Source organism: Octopus sinensis, linkage group LG1 (genome assembly GCF_006345805.1).
Source record: "Octopus sinensis linkage group LG1, ASM634580v1, whole genome shotgun sequence".
NCBI classification, from domain to species: domain Eukaryota; kingdom Metazoa; phylum Mollusca; class Cephalopoda; order Octopoda; family Octopodidae; genus Octopus; species Octopus sinensis.
Window position 1 is genome coordinate 57,786,290 of NC_042997.1, and position 23,330 is coordinate 57,809,619.

At 32.0% G+C, this 23,330-nt stretch overlaps 1 protein-coding gene and 1 long non-coding RNA gene across 7 annotated transcripts in view; one reads left to right on the top strand and one right to left on the bottom strand.

The window, feature by feature from the left end:
• Positions 1-1,315: 1,315 nt before the first annotated feature.
• On the bottom strand, positions 1,316-10,260 carry LOC118762538. The gene is made up of 2 exons (XR_004998293.1): positions 9,883-10,260; positions 1,316-1,517 (listed from the first exon to the last, which is right to left on the bottom strand). It is a non-coding gene; the product is annotated as an uncharacterized LOC118762538 (long non-coding RNA).
• Positions 10,261-10,808: 548 nt separating this feature from the next.
• LOC115215926 overlaps positions 10,809-23,330 on the top strand; it is a 29,950-nt gene continuing 17,428 nt past the window's right edge. The window contains exons 1-3 of one of the 6 annotated variants that reach the window (XM_029785306.2): positions 10,810-11,152; positions 15,756-15,856; positions 17,947-17,975. The gene's annotated coding sequence lies outside the window, so the exon portion shown is untranslated. Of the gene's footprint in view, positions 11,153-15,755; positions 15,857-17,946; positions 17,976-18,127; positions 18,181-23,330 lie in introns of all 6 variants that reach the window. The other 5 variants (XM_029785298.2, XM_029785332.2, XM_029785315.2 and 2 more) reach the window with 5 other exon arrangements.

A 23,330-nucleotide genomic window follows, 5' to 3' on the forward strand; every position in this document is an offset into this window, starting at 1 on the left:
CAAATCCATTTTTTCAGTTATATCATGTCTCTACTTAGTCCAGCATGTAATGATGATTATATGGGATGCACCATGATAGTCTGGGCATTTTACATTCTCTCTACTGCCCAGTCTATTTTTACACGTCCATAGTTTATGGTGCTTGATACACAATGTGTGGGTAAACTGAACTCTGTCAGAGTTCAATAAGTATTTCTCTATACTTATTGTTGATGGTGTACATCTCAGCATGTGGGGGTGGGGGTGAAGTGGTGGTGGTAGTAGTAATGGTGGAGGCACTGAGGATAATGGTGACACTTGTGCTAGTGTTGGTGGTGATTATGATGATAGAGGTATCAATGGTGGTAATTATAGTGTTATAGCAGTGGTGGCTGTATTGCTAGTAGCAGTAATGACAGTGGCAATTTTGGCATTGTCATCAGTGAAATGTGTCAGTGATTTATGACTTTAATTAAACCCTACCTGAAACATTATACCTCAAGTCTTGTCTCCAGAAGATTCATCACACTACGATATCCTACCTCAAGAATTATAATCCTGCCAAAGTCTAGTAATATGAACATAATTTTGGTCAATCAGCAACAACAGTAAAAAGTTAAAAGTGAGCTTCTAAATGGTTGCTCAACCTGATAAAAATAGCAGTGAGGCTTCTTAATTTCCTGAAACTCACCGTTTCCCAGAAATTGAGAAATATAAAACAAAACTGAAAAAAATGGAGGGTCTGTTCCTCTAAATTTTCCAGTAATAAATCCTAATATTATCTTTAAGCTCTGAAACAAACTTTATTTTGTTTATTAAAGAGTATACTTAAAAAACATTTTAACAAGTTATTAAAAAAAAATTAAAATTTCCTGAATTCTCAAAAGTGTTTCAATTAGATTGAAATTATTGCCTTTAGAGGCATATATTGTTGAGATGTTGTACTATTTTGTGGCAGAGATCTACCACAGAAAAAAACACTCTGATTTGATGGAAATTAGGGGAATGGTAATGAAAGTTATGGAACAGTCTTTACAAGTCTAATAACTTCAAGCATTTTCATCTCTTGGACAATGTTATTTTGATTATAAGATGGTTGAATGTTCTCTTGATTGTTTTAACATTTTTGTTAATTTTTTTTTATGAAGTTGGCATTTCAGTTACCTTGCATTTGGATTCAGAATGGAACATTGGGATTCTTCTGACAAAATGATAAACATTCTTCCATGCAGTTTCTTTGTGATATTTTGCAGTTAATTTTCTGAGTCAAGAGTATCCAAAATTGAAAGATTAGAAGAGAATATAGATTTGCCATCAATAAAATTAGATTTTTAAAATTCCTTTGTTGCTTCATTCTTTTCTTCACACATTGTCTTGGCTAAAGGGACACTGTAGTACTTTGTTGATTCAATCCTTGCAGAATATAACAAATATGCCTTCTGTAGAAATCAAGATTGAATCCTTTTGATCTAGTTTTTCAAATTCCAGTATTGAGTCCAATTCTGATATAACAGCAAGAACAGCATTAAATTCTTTGCCTGAAAAGTCAAGTGGTTGCTTGCTATCAATTCTAACTTTTGCAATAACAGCCTTTAAGGAATGAGAATCATTTTAACATTGTAAATAAACTATTTACTATAAACTATTTGTCTCTGTCCACTTGATTCAAAACTGTAAAGGCAATCATATATAAAATATATACAGTGGATCCTTTGCTAACGAACACTTTTCTGTTAATTTGGCAACAAATATAATCATGTCAATGAACGATTTCCATAAAAATTTCCCAAATTAAAATCTAAGGCAATAAAAAAAATCATTAGGGTCCGCCCACACAAATTACATATGCTTGTGTTCAGCTGTAGACATGAAAAGCTTAATGTTGAATCATTTCCCTTTGTTCACACTGTTGTTCATTATGTGTCAAAATGAAAGTAAACAAAACTCATAAAGATTGAAATGACATAAGGAGAATTTGATTCTCTAAAGCAAAGGTTCTAAATGGAGGCCATATGGAGCTTGAAGGGGCTGTTTTGGAGAAAAGGAGCGTTAAGAGACTTGGGAAGGGGCACTGGAAGACCCTTGTCTTTGGTAAGTTTAATTTCAAATTAACAAGTAGTAGCCATATTTTCACATCTCTGAGACAGTCGGTTTTAAAAAACCATGCCTTTTTGTTTCAAATTTTCAAAAACTTAATAAACACTTTTTCCACTTTGATGACAAGTAAATTCCTGGTACCATGTGTAACTGTTGTTGCTAAAGTGAAACCCCCAAAACAAAAACAAAAACTAAAAACAGATTAATAGTGACAGATAATTAAGAGAAAAAATAATGAATAAAAGCAAAAAGCTAAATGTGTGTGTGTGTGTGTTTGAATGCAAATATATAAAGAATGGTGGTTAGAATTTTGGATCAAAATGGCTTTTGGGAGTGGATGATAGATATGTATTTGTGTATGTGTGTGTATGTATGGGTACGTTTGTATGTATATGATTGCATGTGTTGCCATTTTGAATTCCTTTTTGCGATTGAACTTAAATAGACCTATGGCTATTAAAGACCCCACATACACATACACACACAGCCGCACACATTTGTTTTAGGCTTTGGCTCATTTGAACTGTTGCTATACACCAGAAAACATGGTACTGAAATATAAATTTTGAATTTGTTTTAATTATAAAATTACACCCCAGCTAAAAACATCTTTTGGCTTTGGAAAACAGAACCTTTTCTTTGTGTTTCTATATTTTTTGTCAAGTTAGAATTTCTCTGTTTTGGTCAGGATTTTCCAATTTCCTGTATCAAGCAATGGACAGAGGCATTAAAAAAAATTAAATTCATAGAGCCAAACAAAGTCAAAAATATTTATTTTAATCATAATGATGGAGAGGAATAAACAATTTCCCTTCCCTTAATACTAACAAGAGCATAGTATGAGGGAGATTTGGCTGTTATTTCTAGCAAATTAAACAACCATACAGAGAATACCTCATTGGCTCATTTGTAAACAAAAACTAAAGGAAAAACAGACACACACACACATGAATGGGTGGAGTTATGATGTAAGCATGTGCTAAAACCCCTCATAACTTTTGTACTTTTACGAACTTTTACAAATTTTTTCGATTCTGTCTTCTGCATAATGAAACTGATATGATTATGCAACAATAACAACAAAAAAAATCTTCCCCATATGTTTTTTAATTCATGGATTTAAAATATGGACAGTCTGAATCTACCATTCGTTTCTCTTTATAATTTCCAAATAATTTTTTCAACACTTTTATGGAAGAAATTAACAGGCACAAGAGTGGCTGTGTGGTAAGTAGTACCAACCGCATGGCTCTGGGTTCAGTGCCACTGCGTGGCACCTTGGGCAAGTGTCTTCTATTATAGCCTCAAGCCGACCAAAGCCTTGTGAGCGGATTTGCTAGACGGAAACTGAAAGAAGCCCGTCATGTATATATGTGTGTGTGTGTGTCTGTGTTTGTCCCCCCACCATCGCTTGACAACCAATGTTATTGTGTTCATGTCCCTGTAACTTAGCAGTTCAGCAAAAGACACCGATAGAATAAGTACTAGGCTTACAAATAATAAATCCTGGGGTTGATTTGTTCGACTAAAGGTGGTGCTCCAGCATGGCTGCAGTCAAATGACTGAAACAAATAAAAGAAATGGAAAAGTAAAAGAAAAATCTTCACACTTTTTCACATAATCCTTTATATGTGAAATACCAGTGATATGCTGAATGTCCATCAGCAATATTAGAAGACAGACAGCCATGCAGTGGTATGACATATGGTAGATGAAAGCCTTCTTTTTAAGAGGAAAAACGAAGTTGGAAGAGTGATGAAGAAGTTTTGAATACTTGTGGTTGTCGTAACCGATACTGTGACAGTTTTGTATGTGTATGTGCATAAAGATATAATTAAAACAATACATATACACCCACGTATATGTACATACATACATACATACATATATATATATATATATATATATATATATACATATATATATATATACAAATGTATTAGTATAGCGCTCAGGAATAGAAATAGAACAAGTCTTTTACGTTTCGAGCCTACGCTCTTCGACAGAAAGATACACAGAAAAAAAACAAGGAAAGAAAAAAATGCGTGTAGGAGCTAACGATCTATCATATATATATAAAGCAAAGTCTCATGGTGTGAATTTTCTAAAACTACTTTGGGGACAAACTGTTTTCACAATGAATTCCAATTTATTTGGAATCTACTTGATCTGAAGCGTATTTGTAGAAAAGAAATATTTGATTTTCTCAAGGTTATGAAGAAGCAAATCATTGGGGCACAATTGTGTAATATGCCGAAATATTTATATATATAAACAATGATGTATATAAAACTAACTCTGTAAAAATGTATGTGTGTGTGTATATATTTGTACATTTCTGTATTCATTTATACATGTATATATATAAGTTTCAGAAGATATTAGAATAGTGGAATAAAAGTCAGTCATAACACAACATCTTCCAAAAATCTATTTCCTTAATTTTTAACTACTGTTTCTGGCACACATATTTATGCAATTTTGAAGTATTTAAAAAATTATTTGGAAATTAGAAAGAGAAACGAATGGTAGATTCGGACTTTCTGTATTTTAAAACCATGAATTAAAAAAAAATTTTGTGTGTGTCAAATTTTTTCTCCAGAAGTTCATGGCTTCATAGGAATAAGCATGGAAAACTGCATCAAGATAAGCAATTTTCAGATTTTTTACTTCCTTTTAAAAAATGCAGATTTTGTGAACGAAACAAACTAGATCCTGAATAAGAAATGAATGTTTAATATGACAAATTTTCAGATTTTTTTTACATCATTTTAGAAGGGGGCTGATTTTGTGACTCAAACTAACTAGATCCAAATACAGTTCTATTAAATACACTCTATTTCTTGAGCATAAAAAATCCTCTTCTCAGGTGACAATAACTTATATGTTAGATTGTTGCACAAGCAGTTTTGATAAGGGAAATTGGAAAGGTTTAAATTAATTTCATCAGTATTTACCAAAGAGCATTCTTTCGATAGACAGCATGTTGATCTCATAAGTGTCACTTGGTGGAAATAAATGCCATTACCAAACTTTCAATTTGTTATTTTTTTTTTTTGGGGGGGGGGGGGTTGCATTTCAATTTGTACACCTGTACTCCTGACTGCTTACAAGTGCATATGTAAAACGACATCCTTTATTTTTTAATCATTGAGGTCTGTTATTTCTTCTAAGGCAGAATTATTTTCAAGGCAAAGAAGAGCTTAGATTTTTTTTTCATTAAAAATATGAAAAAAAACAAATTTCTTAAAAAAAAAAATGAAAATCAATGTTGTGATTTGTTCTTTTATAAATATATTCTCCACACAGAAGAAAAAAACCTTGCAAATTTAGAGCAGAAATAAAGACAGGAATTATTTCTAAGAGAGGAGATGGTGTCAATTTAAATTATCTTAGTCCAGAATATAGCCTGGCCAAACCTGCAATCAGTACTGTTTTGAGAGAAAAAATATTCAAGATTATTAGTAATCAGTTGCAACCTTAATAATACATATGCCTTGCATACTGATGAGGTGGGCAATCACTTACTAACGTTGAGATGAAAGACAAACAATTAGATGGTGTTTCAATGTGTTAAATATGCATTTGTGAAAAAGTTAAGCCTCATTACAAGCAGTTTGAGAGAGATACTCTGAAAACCAATTCTACTGGTTTTGCCTAATAATGAGACAAAACCAGTAGAATTGGAAGCCAGCAAGAGTTGGTTCAAATCTTGTTGAAAGAGTTCTGGTACTCACAGTGCTGTGAAGTATGGTAAATCTGTTAATTGCATCAAGAGAACTTATATCACACTGGAAAAGACTAGGTTGTCTGCATACATACTAACCTTACTTTTCAGCACCAATACCTCAAGGGACTTGGAGGTGAAACCATGCCTAGTGTATAATTCAGAGACTCTCAGTGTCTTTAAGAACATCAACACAAACAAGCTTTGTGCACAAATGTCTGGATTCCCAGGAACTTATTTATTGCATGGTTCACTAATATGTTTGCTCCCACAGTACATGACTATCTCGAGGAGTAGGGTCTTCAAATTAAGGTTCTTCTTGATATGGACAATACTCCAGCACACCCTGCTAGTTTCACAGACTAAATGTCACAGGGATTTGATTTTATCAAAGTCCATTTCCTGTTTTCCAGAATTACTCTTTCCCTACAGCCCATGGATCAGCAAATGGTAACAAATTTTCAAAAGAGTACATACAAATCATCTATTCAGGGCTTGTTTTAAAGTGACATCATCTAGTGTTTTGGCATTAAAAATGTTCCAGAGTAATCACTTCACCAATGCAAATAGTATATGTGTAGTTGTGAAATATTGTGTAGAGCTTTCTTTGATGTTTGAACTTTTCCCAGAGAGCATTGTGGTCTAATGTCTCTTCAAAATTGTATGTTAGACAATTCTATGAGCTTGGAGGTGAACAAAAAGAACATAAATGACTTGGGTCAGAAGCAGAGATGAAAACTGTCCATCAACTTCAAGGAACATAATCAAAAAGAGGTTGCATCAATGAAAACTGACTAAACTCTGAGGAAAACAAAAATGAAAAAAATGTATATCACCATAAGAGCTGAAAGATATGTTTGTCCCTAGTGTGAGTTCATAGAGTAACCTATTTTAGAGGATGTTGAGTCAGGTGTAAACTATTTTTCTGATAGTGTTGCACTACTTTTAGATTGTCCAAGAAGAGGCTGTGGCAATCTCTTCCAGATAATTTCTTGACAAAAAAAAAAAATGATTCAGGAATCTTATGCATCAGTTGTTTTCCTTCAGTAACTAACAATCCAAATAATTCACCGGTAGATGATGTTCTAAAAATTTCAAGGAGATGACTTCTCTTCATTGTCTGTATTATTTCCTTTTCCTCCATTATCCTGCTGCCCTGCAGTTTGGTTAAACAGTCTGCCAAATCCTTTTTGTTCAGACGAATACATCAAGCCAGATAGACAGACTCTTGATAATTTATTATTCAGATAGATTGACTTCTAATCACTAGCCATTCAGGCAAACAGGTGAAGTCATATAAATTTTATATTCACCATAAAATGCAATAGACAAATTTGTGAATCATGAATCTCCTGATGAAGAATGTACCACTCAAAAGAGATTAGTGATTAGTGACAATGAAATAAGAGTTAGGTGGATTCAGAGGCACAGGACAATTTGAAGAAGAAAATATGAAAGCTGAAAGATCTTTTAGCCAGACTTCAAAGAAGTGCTCAATGATTTGTACAATGAGAGGTAGGTAGAAAATGAACAAAGTACACAGAAGATAGCTGATAGCTTCAACAGGACAACCTACTGCAAACAATAGATCAGTGGGCATGTATTTGAACAACAGAGATGAGTAAGGGTATATTTAATATCCTATAAAATAGATTCTCTTGAATTCTGGAAAGTATCTCTGCTTCCAGGGATGGTAGAGCAATTGCTTTATGACAATTGGAATCAACTCCAAATAAGAAGGGAAGATAATCTCAAGATTTTCCAAAACTGACATGTTCCTCAGGAAAAAAGTCTGATTATTTGGAGGTAACAGTCATGTTTCTGCTTTGATAGGCATCATCAGTACTACAATTGTACTACCTTATTTCCAACAAAGGGTACATTTAGACATATACAAAATAGAGTAAGAACATATTTATGGCTTACGTAATTCACATAAAATAAACTGAGCTGAAAGAAGTAAGTTAGAGTGGCTAGTGGCATGTATTTTAAATACATACAAGATAGATTCTTGGTTTATGGAAATTATTTCCTTTATAAGAGATCAATCATATTGTAGAAGTTGGGACTAACTTCTAATGAGAAGGATAGATAAGCTCCCAAATCAAGGATTTATGAGCTTATTTGTCCTTCAAGGTATGTCAAGTTTGGAAAATTGTTCACTCTTGCAGTTCTCCCACTAGAAAGGAGTCAGCAAAAAAAGGAGGTACAAAACCAAACTGCATCTTATTTAAGCTAATTTTTTTCTAATAACATTTTCTGTGATTATCTATCTGTTTGTCTGTCTATATATATAAAATAAAGAAGGCAGCTATACACAATATTAAATCAAAAAGTCACTACTGATGAACCTTAATTTTAAGTGAAACTAGACTAATATAGTGATCTTGCTTGCTGTGGAGTGGCTATATCCCCTGTCAGTGTATGGAACTATGCTTCCTTGCAGCTAAGGGCTTTTAACTTTTATTCCTGGCAATGTAGGAACCACCATGCACCATTTAAATTAACTGAATTTTCCCTTTTTGGTTTTATATTGCGTCCAGTTGCCCTTGTTATTTTATAATTTTCACATTACCATTTCACTGAATCAGCCATTGGTTCATATGGTAAATGCTATATACTGATCGTCAGGATTTAGCCAAACCACCCAGCAATGGAAAATCACTACTAATGAGTTTCAATTTTAAGCAAAACTAGACCAGTATAGTGATCTTGCTTCGTGTGGGGCAGTTATCTTCCCTGTCAGTGTATGGAACTGTGCTTCCTTGCGATTAAGAGTTTTTAAAACTCTTATTTCTAGCAATGTAAGTGCTGCCCACAATTAGTGACAATTGAATTACATGCACACACATAAAATATAAGGATAAAATCTGAGATTTTATCGAGTAGCCAGCGTGTAAACCAACTAAGGAAAAAAAATGAATACAAGGTATCAAACTTTTTCTCTTATATATAAAATACATTATAATATCAAGGGCTATTATCGAGCGTAAAAGCCACCGCTTTAATGGGACTCTAAAGCCAAACTAATTCAAGTAGTTTGATTTTAGAATCCCATCAAAGCGTGTGACTTTTACGCACAGTTATAGCCCTTGATATAATACACACACGCACATATATATATATATAGTTCAAATTTACAGAAAATAAAAGACGAAGACAGTTGAGGGAACAATAGGTACGTATATTAGATTAATGTTTGGGAAGAAAACTGGGATCTTTTCGGTTTGAACGGCAGTTTTTAACATAATTTCTAGGTAACTAAAAAATTTTAAACTTCATATACTGGTAGAATGTGTTTATAAAACATCTTTTTCTCTTGGCTTTATTGAGAAAATTCTATAGTTTGTAAGATATTTGTTGTTTTTTTCTTCAATTTCAACCAATCAGTGACGTCTATTGAGTTAAAAAGCATTCTGTGCCGTATGAATATGTCCCTCGTTTAAGAAACAGATTGGGCTTATTTACATTTGTGAAAAAAAAAAAAGATACCCTTCCCCCACCCCGAACGCTAACTAACCCGTTCAAACCGAAAACTGTAGAGAGAACCAAAGAAAAAAAAAAAAGAGAAAAAAATGTGTAGGGATAAAAACTAAAACATATGGCATCATTTAATTAGAAAAGAGAATATAAGCATATAAAGTCTCTTGTAGCTGTTTCTAGAACAGCCAAATTGTGGATCATGATATGGAGTGTATATATATGTATTATATAAAGTAAGTAGAGTTAGCGGTTGAAATAACCGTCTAAGGGACAATAATATCTGTTCTTACAACGGGTAACAATTATCTATGTTAACCCTGGGCATGGGTATGCAAGCACATTATGCTCATAGGGTACAGGTAATAACAGAATAAACAAGAGTTTATCAGGAATCAAATTTAAAATAGGCAGAAAGTGGAGAAAACTTTTGATCAACAAATTGACAACATCAGTTAGCAATGTTAAGGTTTGTATTGAAAAATAATTAACCGATGTTGGTCAATTTGTTTGTTGATCAAATGTTTTCTCCATTTTCTACTTATTATATATATAAAGTCTGCTAGAACTTTGTCAAACCTACTCTACATCATATCTACCTGAAAGAAATGATCAACATACTGGGTTATATAGCCCACTATACATTATGCCTTAAAAACTGGATAGGCACTGTTGGAACGCTTATGGTCATAGGTCCGCTCTAGTAGAGCTGACTCTAAGTTAAGCTGAGTTAAACGATTGAAAGGTCTTTTACACCACATAAATGGAGGAAAACAGATACAAGAGATCATCGAACAAAATATAGCTACAACGTTCTTTATTTTAAGTTCAAATCCCGCGCGATCTACATTGTCTTTTTATACTTCCGGAAGTCAATTAGATAGGTACTAGTCTCGTATTGACTATAACTGTTTCTTCTGCAACATGTAAATAAAAAAAAACCCCAAAATCCCCGCGCGCACACGCGTACATATATGTATCACATATGATTGGGGAAAGGAAAATTTTGGGGGCTGCCTGCTATTTAAAAATTTTAAGTAGGTTCTGGCATATTTAGTGTAGAAAGTCAAGGCATTTTTAATTAAAAATATGCGTTTGCATTTAGATAGAGAAAATGGTACTTGCAGGATTTTATACGAATGTATGCGTGCGCGAGGATATGTATGTATATGTATAATGAGGACATCAGAGTTGAACATGTTACTAAATTTGCAAAGAAACGATTTAGCTTTTTTTAATTATTTGATCTAAAACTTAACTATATAAATATTCATTTATTCGAATTCTACTTTATAGTATATTTATAGGGTTTAAAGAATTATTGCATCTCTCTTCTTTAACACTGTATTTCTTGTTTTTTATGTAACACATGGTTCATATCACTAATGCTAACATTTTATTTGTCTAATCTCAGATATGGATTCCTTGTACACGAATATGAGTGTTTAAAGAGAGAGTAAGAGGAAGACTCATGACCAAACGAAATTTAAAAAATTAAGTGAAAACAGACATAGGAGGGTAATAAACCAGTGAGAGTAAGATAAAATACTTAGTCAGAAAGAGATATCGGATGGAGAGAGTAAAAAAAGAAAATCAAGAGGGGGAAGTGTGTGAGAGAAAAAAAAGTAAATAAGTCAATCTGTATGAATAATAAGAAAAGGAAAGAAAAATACAATCTATGTATGAGGAGAGTGCTGACACCAACCAATCAGATCCAAGGACACAGACAGATATTATGTTAATTAGATCGCCATTTTTAATACCGGTTTGATACTATTGCAGTGCGTCGTATTTTGGCTCTAGCTTTTTATCGTCGTTCATTATTATAGTTATTTGCTTGCTGTTGATACCATACAAGACTTTAATCAGGTATATGAAACGAATGACTTCTGTTGTTAAACTTTGTCTTTTTTTTAAAATTATTATTTGTTAAATATCTTTGGCAAAAAAAATCTCATCGCGCCTGTGTGACACCGACATTTTCCTCCTTCAGTGATGTCGATAACCCAGTCGCCGTCTTTGTCTCTTTCCTCCAATTTTTTCCCCCCTTTATTTTATATAATTTTTTTTATTATTTCGCTAGTATGATTTTTTTTACTATGTCGATTTTCATGTATTTGTACCCCCTCTTGTTTTTTATTATTTTATCGCCTCAGTTTTCTTGACCTAATTCGTTGTTGCTTCACGTGTTTCTCTCTGACGTTCGTCATCAAGAAACATTGGATACACGTTATTTAATCTAATTGTAATTATTTTCTCTTCCCTCACCGAGTCGTTATTTTTCCTATTTGTAGCTTTTTCACACCCTCTATGTCGCTAACGAGTGGCACATTTTTATCCTTTCATACACGAGGCTTTGCATCATTTTTTATTAGCTTTTACTTATTTCATTTTAAAATTGTTAGTATTTTAAATTTTGCTGGACTCCACTCGAATCTAGATCGTGATTTGCATTTCACAATTAGCTGAAGCAGAGCCATCAGTCTTGTACAGCGGTTATCCCAACTTAGTTTCGAGATTTTTCTTTGCTAACATTCGCATCGGTTTACACTCCTTTATTCAAGAAATAGATTAACGTCGTAGTTTCTTATTTAACCCAGTCCTTATATATCATTACCTCTTTAATAAATCTTCATTCTTTTCTGTAAGTTTTCTCTTTTCGCCTAAAGTCGCATTGAAGCATCAATTAAAAATTGAATATCATAGACATAGCTACATCCTCTGCTTTTTCGTTTTTTACTTTCAACTTCTGGAAATGTTAATGTTTTACATGTACTTTTGATCAGTACCTATGTTGAAAAAGAAAACCTAATTCGTTTACAGTTCATAAAGTAGCCTGTAGACTCGCTTTGTATGAGTAAGCTGGGCACGGAGTAGCCATCTTGAAGAAGCCTATAATAGATTTTTCAGTTTAAATCACTGCTCTTCATTGCACATGTCTGTGTGCATGCGTATGTAGTGTATCTATGCATGCTTTCTAAATTCATATCTTTCCTGAAAGCGTATCTGGAAGATTGCATATCCACTTCGTGTATGTAAGTACATAGCTATCTACTTTATAGAATGTGATGTGACAACTGAAAATATCACTTCGGCATTATTTTTCGACGTAATTGTGGTTTTTGTCATTATGCAGATGTTTTAAACGTTTGTTAGCGAAAGTAATACGTACACCCGGTGTTTAGGGTTTAATGTTAGCATTACAGTTACAGTTTTTGTTACGCCGAAAATTGGTCGTGTACGTATTTCTTTCCGCCCCTTTGTCATTTCATCTCTCATGGCCAAGCTTATATCTAAAGTCATTCAGTTGCCTCTTTCTTGGGGGGGTGTGCGTATGTGTTACACACAGTTATGTCTACTTATGGACTTAATTTCCTTCGCAACAATCGACTTCTTTCTGGTGGTGCTTGACGTTAAAAAGTACTTTGAATATTTTTTATTCATCCTGTTTTAAAATATCTCTAGTTCGATTTTAATTACCATGTCTAATTTCGTGACAAGCATACTTACTTACGTTGCTGTCAGACAGGAAATTCTGAATATTAAGCTTTTATGTATATAAACGTGGTTCTAATTTTTCTGTGAAACTGAAGATAAAATTATATAGAATGCATTACTCTAATCCTTTTATGTCCTTCCAATCTAAAATTACCCAAATATTGCGGTATCCTCTGATACACGTAAACGTGATAATGTTTGCCTTAAGAGAGAAAAAACCTCAGGCGAATTGGACCCACGGAGCAGGTTTTCATTGTTTAATTGCCAATCGACTACTGTTTTGTATTTGCGTACATGAAAAATTACTAGTATTAGACCATTAACTTTAATTCACCGAGTTTTAATTTTCTTTTCGTTTTTGAAATTTTTTAAGGTGGAGTTTTGAGATTCGTTCGTATTTGAAATCCTTTCTTTACCTAAAGCATCATTTCGTGAATTCAAATAAACATTGTAAAGAAATTACTTTTTTTTTCTCTCCAGGTCATGTATGGGCTTTCACGTTAAACCAATGCCACTTTACAAAACTGGTGTCAATAAGTGTTTTTATTTTTGCTTCACAGTCTTAGTTGACAATGTTATAGGTAATTTTTTAAAATAGCCTTCGAATAACAATATTAGATGAATTCTGTAAAATTATCGAAGGTACGGGTTCAGTTGCACCTCAATAAATGTAATTTGCTTCAGGAAAAAATTGAATTGTTAATCGGCCTTGTCCTCATGAAAAGAAAAAGTGAACTTGTAGATGTGGGTCTCGGGTATACCAAACATAGGCAAACTGTTATATTACTAAACACAGGAAGTGATTAATGGAAGTTTAATAAGAGATTTTATATTGAAAATACTTCAAGAATTATTTCCCCTAGCTTCAATGTAAATTTTATCTCGCTACGAAAGTAACATGAATTTCAAATCCGAGGTCTAAGGACTAAATGAGTTCAATGGACCTAGGGATATTGTCAAGGTATCAAGTCTATAGAATATCCTTGGTATTATGTAAGACTTGGTTTATAATTTAAAAAAAAAACACCCCCATGCTATTTTGGAAGGACATATAGGAAGGGACTATATGTATCAGTTATTGCATTTCTTATATATATTTAATGTAATTCTTATACTGTTAATTTTTTTCTTTTATTGCAGTAGTTCTTGTATAAGTATGGCAAGTTAAACCAAGAGATATTCATACGATGGATCTCTCGTGAAACTAAACGGGTCACTGCATGTTCTGACTGAAATTAAAATGATGTTAAATAAATTTTTGTATTTTGATTTTTGCCAATAAAATATTACTTTCCTTCTGCAAGATTAGTAAATTTCAGTTATTTACAGGTTCTGCCACTAAATAATGGTGTTTTAATTTTCTTAGTTATCTTTTGATTTTATTCACACCGGAAGCGTGAAGAACGAATATTTGGCTTAAATGCAAGTTTTTTTTTTCCTCTGCAGGTCTCGGGTCTCTCACATGTGGATGTGGTGGTATGTGTAAGCATACACTGCATGTGTGTGTGTGTATGTATATATATATAAGCATATAGTTTATATGTATATATTGCTTATATGTATGTATATATATCGCATAGACATGGTTTGTGTATGAATATATCGCATAGACATGGCTTGTGTGCATATGTCGCATAGACATGGCTTGTGTGCATATATCGCATAGACATGGCTTGTGTGCATATATCGCATAGACATGGCTTGTGTGCATATATCGCATAGACATGACGTGTGTGCATATACACGGTTTATATATGGGCATATGTTGCATATACATGGTTTATATGTGGGCATATGTTGCATATACATGGTTTATATGTGGGCATATGTTGCATGGACATGGTCGGTATGTGGGTATATGTCACACGGACACAGTCGATATGTGGGTATATGTTGCACAGACACAGTTTGTGTAAATGTATTTCATATAGCTTATGTGTATATGTATATTGCATATATATAGTTTATATATGTGTATGTATATTGCATGTATGTTTTACATGTATATATAGCTTGTATATGTATACATTGCAGGTATATGGTTGTGTGTATATATATATTGCATATACATAATTGGTATGTATATATATATATATGCTGTATATTGATGTTTACTGCTTATACAGTTTGTTTGTGTGTATATATATATAGTGCATATATGCAGCAATTATACACTGTAGTATACATATCTGAACATCGTATGTATGTATGGTGTACATATTTACTGCATATATTCATATACAGCTTATATATTGTATATGCATGTACTGTGTATCATATATATCCATGTATATATTGCAAAAATATATATGCATACATACAAATATATATTATTGAATGTTACGGATATGTATATCTGTAAGTGTATATATATGTATATGATTGCAATTTTAAACTAATACATGTAAACATAGTTTAGAATTGTAATATTGATGTGTGCATATATATATACACACATGCACATGTGAATATAAAAAGTATATATATTTAGGGATGCACATATTCCGTAAGTGAAGTTTTAATTCATATTATGAAAAGAAAATGTCAAAATGATTTTTCAGTCATTTTAACATTGCTCATAATGTAATTTACTTTTGTTTACATGTTTATATTGATCTTGGGGTGAATCTGTAGGGAAAAGATGCTGATGAAGCATTCACATGTTACTGACATTGAAGCAAATGGATCTGAAATTTAAAAAAAAATTTTTGTTTTCAAAGTATTACGAACGGCTTGTTTTGAAACTATTGAGAAAGGAGTTGAGCTCTGCTTACTTCAACAAGCTTTCTAAAGAAGGAAAAATTACTTTTTCTAAAAGTAACTGTTTTCAGCCACTTACATAAGTTGGGTGTAAGTTGGTTGGTTTGCTAGTCAGTGTCTAAGTACCGGCTTTACCCCAAGTTCTATACACTTGCTGACAGTCTAATATTTTCTTTATTTTTCCCTCTTCTGCCACCAACACATTTTTAAATAGGTTCACGAGAAAAGAAGCTGAGAAGGTTGGGAAATATTTCTTGTAAAGCAGCAAGACACCTGGCAGTGCTAACAAAGAGTAAAAGCCATTGTAAAGATTTGGTATGTGACAGTTAGTGGTTGTGATGTGGTAGGAGACTTTGTTTTAAAGAAATTACAGATTTATCTAATGCTGCATTTGCTATTGTACATACAATGCAACATTAGGTATCTGTTATTTCAGTCACTAGGTCTTCTGCCTCATCACAGACCTAAAAACATTCATATTCATTTTGCTACAAGTAAATCCAAATTATACAAAATTATTTTGCTATTTACACTTTTATATTCTTTGTGTAGATTAAAGGGTTAGACATTAACAGATTATACCAGTTTACTTATAAAATTTTTGCTCTTTGTGGTGTTAAAATATTTTTTATACTAATTTTAGCTAATAGTTTATTATAAAGGTTTTTGTTTTTTTATGTATTTTATTTAGTTGTTTTCTGGTGTGTTGTATTTGATTTACATTAATTTCATATTTATACAGGCACTACACTTTGAGGATGGGTATTTCTATAAGTTAGATGGTAGATAATTTTAATTTCTTTTTTTTTTTTTTTCTTTATCATAGCCACTGATTGAGTTAATTTGGATTTACTTGTTGCTGCTCTTTTGTTTAAAAGGGATTCCAATAGTCTTGTGGGCTTTTGGTTTACCTTTTATATTGTATTTTTGTTTATTGTCACTGTTTGTTTCTGATGAACTACAACACTGCTGTGCATTGATTTCATCTCAGAAACAAACTAATATACTGCTATGTACATATTGTCACTCTCCAGTATCAGAAAGCTGCTGTATAAGAAAACACTTGCACAAAAAAAAAAAATAGTATTCAGAAATTAAACACTAAATACACTTTTATGCATTAGTTAGCCCTAATTCTAAATGAATCAGTCCTCCATTAAATATGTCTTTAAGATAAATTTATACACTTCTGAAATTAAAAACATTGAATATAGTCAAGATGAATATACTTGGCATGCTCCAAAATGGTTATATGACACTATCCCAATGCTGAAATGGGTGTGGAATACAAAAAGAACTGCAGTGACTAATTGGGCTAAAGTTTCTTCTGTAATTTATACCAGCTTCAACTGTTAAGAGAAATTACAAGTTTAAGGTGTGATTAGTAATTAAAGCATGTGTGGGGTAATGTTTCAGATGTAGCTGTATCACTGGTTTCTGAAGACTAACATTTACCTTTAGGATTTTAACATCTTTAACAAAACTCAATACTTGACAGGTTATCTAAATTTTGAATGTAACCCATTACAATATTTCAGTTGAAATACACTACCTTTGTTTTAGTTAATTTTGAAATTAATAAACTTAGTAAAATAACTTTTTAAGCTGGTATTTGGAACATAAATTAACACAGTTAAATAGGTTTTAAGATTACTTAAAACAAGAAGATTGTAACATAGCATCAAGAGATGTCTTGGGGTATCATAATGATTAAATAGCAAAGAGCAAAAAACAAATTAAGACATATCAGGGTTTCATATAATTTATATTTGTCTTGGTTACTGGCCCTAATTTTGGTTTAAAGAAACTGCTGAACTAAGAATATAAAGCTTGATGGATTTTTTTTTATTACGATAATGATAATAACTTGCATGTTAAGGATGTGAATGATATGCATAATTCATGTTGGTGTCTGAATTCTTAGAAGCATTGTCAATGTGACAGATTTTTGCATTTTTCCATGAGTTTTTAAGATGAATTTATTTGACCAGGATACAAGATTTAGCTTAAGAGTTATCCAATTGTTTCAGTATTTAGGTAACTTAAAGGCAAAAGATACTGTACTTTAGAAGAAATTTAGTGTTTTCAAACCAAGTAATTGTGGGTGTTGGAAAATCTTTAGCACAACTAAAACTTAAATTTACCAATTTGAATAATTTTACTGTATATGACTACATCTACATATATCAATTTTGTGAAGAGCCTTGCTAAAAAAAAAGTTCCTTAATAATTTATATTAAAATTATATTTTACAATAAATCTTACACAAACATTAAGGTACTAAAAAATTTGGAGTTTGTTTCATTAATGCATATATATGTGTGTGTGTATATGAATATACACACACATGCATATACATGTTAAAATAGTATTACACTATATATTTTCTTTTATTCACCACTTAGAAATGAGCAAGATCCCATTTCCCATATTGGTAAGACTCTTAATTGTTGGGCATGCTCCTGGCAAGGAATGTTAAGATTTTAGGATTCTCTTGTTCCAATCTGGTTTTTAATTTGCAGAATTTAGTTTTTGGTTGGGTGAAATACCACTTTCCTAAAGTTTCTGCTTTGCTGTCCACCACAGGTTCTCCCTGGGGCTCTAGTCTGCACTGGTGGATGGTCATTCTTCCAAGCATGGTGAGGAATTTCTTATTGCATAAATTATGCACTGCAGTGGCTGCTCTATTGTGTTAATTTTTTTCCTTAAAGTTGTATAACATCTTAGTCCAAATTTTTCCTAAAAGCAAGTAAAAACCCTTTATGAATAGATAGCTGTTAATTTAGAACTCCCATTTCACATTGAATCATTGCTTTGCTCCTTTTCAAGCTCTACTTCCTCTCCTAATATTTCCACTGGTTTGTGGTGTGCCAATGCATATTGCTCTTGGAATATTAATGTACAGTTACCAGTCTCACTATTTTTATTCCTTCTGTCTTGGCACATCTAATAGAATTGGTACAATACCAACTTTGTTTGCATTAGGTTGTCCTATTGCTATATTATCTTTCTAATTTGTCTAATAGCTCTATTCAATTCTATTTCCTGCTTTGCACATTTGGTAAGGCTCACCTTAAAAGTAATTGAAAAAAAGTCTTGCTGTCTAAAAGTAATTTATTGAACTGGAGCTGACAAGTAGCATAGAACTGGTTTGCAGATTGTTTCCTTTTGTTATTAATATAAATATATTTTATTTTGCTATTGCTATTAGTCTGTTTATCTGATTTATTATCCAAGTTTTATTGTAACACCGCTTTTAGATTTTAGTTGTTACTTAGATGAATATTTTTGGCTGGGTTGCTTAATTTTTTGCATCCAGAGTTGCACTTGGTTAATTTTTTTCCCCATAGATTTTAAGCCTGATAAAATTAAATAGGAAACATTAATTTTAATATTAAATTTAAACTGAAATGTATACATTATATATATATATATATATATATATATATATATATATACATTATATATATATATATTGCATTCTTTATGAAATTAATCAGATGTTTCAGTTATATTTGGAAATTTGGTTAAAAGACTTATGGCTAATAAAATATATTTTATTGAAGACAGCATGCATTTTTCTTTGGCTTGAACTTGAAACGGTCTGCATGCTTGTTTATAGAAAGATATTCCCTTTCTTACTAAGCCATCATATCTAACATTTCAATTTTCTGTACATCAAAACATATTTAAGTAATAAGCTTATAACCAATGTTTGATTTTATTTTCCTTATAAGCATTTAATATAGGCTTATTCTGACTTCTGCTTTCTTTCTGACTTACTAACCTCCCTCCAGTTCATGTTTTGCTTAATTCTCATTTCAAAATTAGATTACAAGTGTTGATTTTGTTAAATGATTTTAAGTTGACATTCTAATTGGTATATTTGTTTTGAATATGCGTTTCAATATTTGTTGCACATTTTTTATGTTACATAAACCCCACTCCTAATATTTAACACTCAGAGGTAAGCTGAGCTACAGTTGCTTATACTTAATTTCTTAGGAATTTAACTAGTTTTCTGTTATTTGTTTTATTAGCTATCACATTAATTAGAATACTAAAGATTCAAGTATTGAGTACTGCTTTAATGCTAAAGCTTACATGTTTAGTTGTTTTTTGAGCAACTTATAACTTAACTAAAAGCTTTGTATCTGCTTTCTTAAAAACGTTGGGAATTTTACAGAAATATAATTTGGTATTAGACACCCTTGCATTTTTTTTTACCCCTACAAAGATCAGTTTATTTCTAAGTGGTTTATAAAGTTAATATGAAAATATAGTTTACTCTTTAAATAAATTTAGATGAAAAACAGTTTAAATGCTTTAGATTTAGGTAAAGAGTTGGAGCTCATTGCTATGAAATATTTGAGGATGTTAGGAGAATGAACCTTATTCTAAGTTATGGGCACTCTGTGAAATTTTATTGCACATTTTGTAAATCAACTTGTATTTGAAAGTTTGAGGAATGTAACATTTTAATTTCATTCAATCATTGAACTGTGAGACCATGCTGGGAAAATGTCTTCTAAGTTATAACTCACTCAATCTAAGATTTCTTCCAGCTTCATGTTCTGAGTTTAAATTCCACTGAGGTTGACCTTATCTTTCATCCTTTTGGGGTTTGATAAAATAAGTATCAGTTGAGCACTGGGGTTGATGTAATCGACTTAACCTTGCCTCCAAAATTTCAGGCCTTGTTCCTTTAGTAGAAAGATTGATAAATCTTGGAAAGGGGAAGTTGAGACTTAGCATAAGCATGTAACCAAGCAACATAAAATATTTTGTCAGTACTTCTGACATAAGAAATTTTAAAAACTTGTTTATTTATGGAATTCAGGAATACTATTCCAAAGATCAGTTTTCTCTGAGCTACAGTAAGATGAAATTAATTTTCCTAATGATTTGAACCTGACTACAAGTTAATATTAATTGTAGTATTGTTTGAAATTCCAGCTAGTAGCTTTCCTAATTTCCACTGATTGTAAACTGAAAGTAGTTATTATTTAACCTGATGGGTAGGATAAAACAAGTAAAATTATATTCACCTGGATGTCTCTTGCAAAGCTTGAAACAATGACCAATACTGGAAAACCAAGAGACGTCTTGGGGGTATCATAAGGATTAAATAGCAAACAAAAAACAAATTAAAACATATCAGGGTTTCATACAATTTATTTGTCTTGGTTACTGGCCCTAACTTTGGTTTAATGAAACTGCTGAACTAAGGATATAAAGCTTGATGGATTTTTTTTTATTACGATAATGATAATGACATTATCAGAAAATACAAAGTAATAACGACTAAGTGAATTAAGAGTTTAAAGTTCCTTTCCCAGAAAAAAAAAATTTCTGCTTCATATGTTTTCTCTTAGATATAATAGGACATGTAAAAATATGGTATATTACATGTAACTGACTAATGTGGAAGAATGGAAGAGTAGAATAAACCATTTAACTTAACCCTTTTGTTAGTATATTTTTGTTGAAATACACTGTCTTTGTTTCAGTTAGTTTTTAAAATAATGAATTTAACAATTTCAATATCAAGCTGGTGTTTGAATCATAAATTTATATGATTGGAGGCTTTGTTAGATCACTTTAAAACAGGAAGCAGTCATAAAATCAGGGGCAGTCTGAGGTGGGTTGGTACCAAAAGGCTTTTTCTGCTACACTACACTAGTTGAAAACCAACCTTTTTATAGTATAACAATAATAGTGTATAGTTATATGTATATCATACGGCTGGTATGTAATTTACATTAAAAAGGATCTAAATTAGATTTTGTTTGTACACGACTTGAACAGTTTCTATTATTGTTTTACCTGAAATCATCCTTATTTTAGATTTTTAATTAAAGCTTTCTTGCTGCCTTGTATGGTATTGACTGTACTTCTTTTTAGAATGTAATTTGGGTGAGATTTGGTAGTTATTTTCTAACATATATGAATGCCTTTGCTGGACTGTAGTGATTACTACTGGCTATTAGTTATAGGCTCAAAGGGCCAATATGTTTAGACAAGTTTAGTTGAACAAATTCACCCCACTTCTTTTTAGAATGTAATTTGGGTGAGATTTGGTAGTTATTTCTAACATATATGAATGCCTTTGCTGGACTGTAGTGATTACTACTGGCTATTAGTTATAGGCTCAAAGGGCCAATATGTTTAGACAAGTTTAGTTGAACAAATTCACCCCAGAATTTTTTTTGAAATCTGGCACTGATTCTATTGGTCTGTTTTGCTGAAACACTGAATAACTGGGATGTAAACAAGTGAACGCTGATTGTCAAATGGTGCTATGGAGACACACACACACACACAAAATGGGTTTCTATACAGTTCCTGGCAACCACATTCACTCAAAGCATTGGTTGTCCTGGGGCCATAATAGAAGGTAATTGTCCAAGGTGCTGTGCAATGAACTTGAAACCTCATGGTTGTAGAGTGATGTTTTCTAAAGTTTAAATCTTTTGTTCTATTCAGTCTGCTTGTTTCTCTCTTAATCAATATTTATTGATTGGGATATTATCTCGAAACATTCAGCCCAATTATATTGAAGTATAAAATTTATGGAAGGAAAAGTGGAAACATTCATTCATGCATTAGAAAATGGATTTAAAGCATTAAAAAAAAACCCAAAATTGAAGCACTTTCTCTTAAGTTGTTGGGATTTGGGAATCTTTGTTTCACAAATTTGTCTGAAAATGCTGTACTGTCCATCTTACAACTGATTCAGTCAAATCCAACAATTTGAGCCAACTTAAGATTTACATTTAAGACAAAAACTTTGTATTCATAGGGTTTTAAGATTGTTTTTTTTTCTATTCTCTCTCTTAGTCTTGCTATGACATTTGATTTCTTAGCTAGGATCCTTCAAATATGGATTACCATATCCTTATTACATACTATTGATGTCTTGTTGAAAGACTTAGAATAGAATTAAATAGTAAAAGAATGGTTTAGATTATTTGGTTCTTAGGCTGAGTTGGAATTGTAAAAATTCTTCAACACAACTAGTATAAGCTAGTTAAAAATCTGTTCAGGACAGCTATAAAACAACTGCAGTTTGGTATATTTTATTATATCTCTGGTCTGCTTTGGCTGTTACAGACAGGAAGACTGTGTCAAATATGTACTGCCATTCAACTCTGATGGGTTGTAATCATGTCCTATAATGTACAGAGGATGATAATGTCATTGTCTTGCAAATTGCAGTTGCTTTACATATATACTGATAATCGTTTTTCTGTATGAAAAACTTGGTATGTTTTATTTATACCTGCAGTGCCTGTGGCAAAAGTACTACACTTTTCTATGTTCATCTGAATGTTGCAAATTGGGAGTCACCTTGTCATTACTATACAATCTTTGAGAAAATCTTGAATTTGTTCTGTTAAGTTCTTGGTGAGACAGACACACTGTTGGGGGTCAGTCGAAACTGTTATGACTGTTTCCAGTAAAGTGCTCAGACAGATGAAATTCTAAAATTTATGAAAATTTGAGACATGATATTTTAAATTCAAAATGTATTTTGAATGTATCTATATTAAAAAGTAACTGAGGTAGGAAACTTAAAAGTGCAAAATTATTTTGCTCTTTTCTCAATGACATTAGTAACTAAGTAGATGGTGATTGAGGAATATTGGTCATAAATATTCATGAAACCAAAAAACTTAGGGTTTTGGAAAGTGATTGTGTACGATATGAGAATATTGCAGGCATTCTTAAAATAAAAATAGTAATAATGAGAAGCAAAAATATTTAGCAGTTTAGAAGTTGACTTATG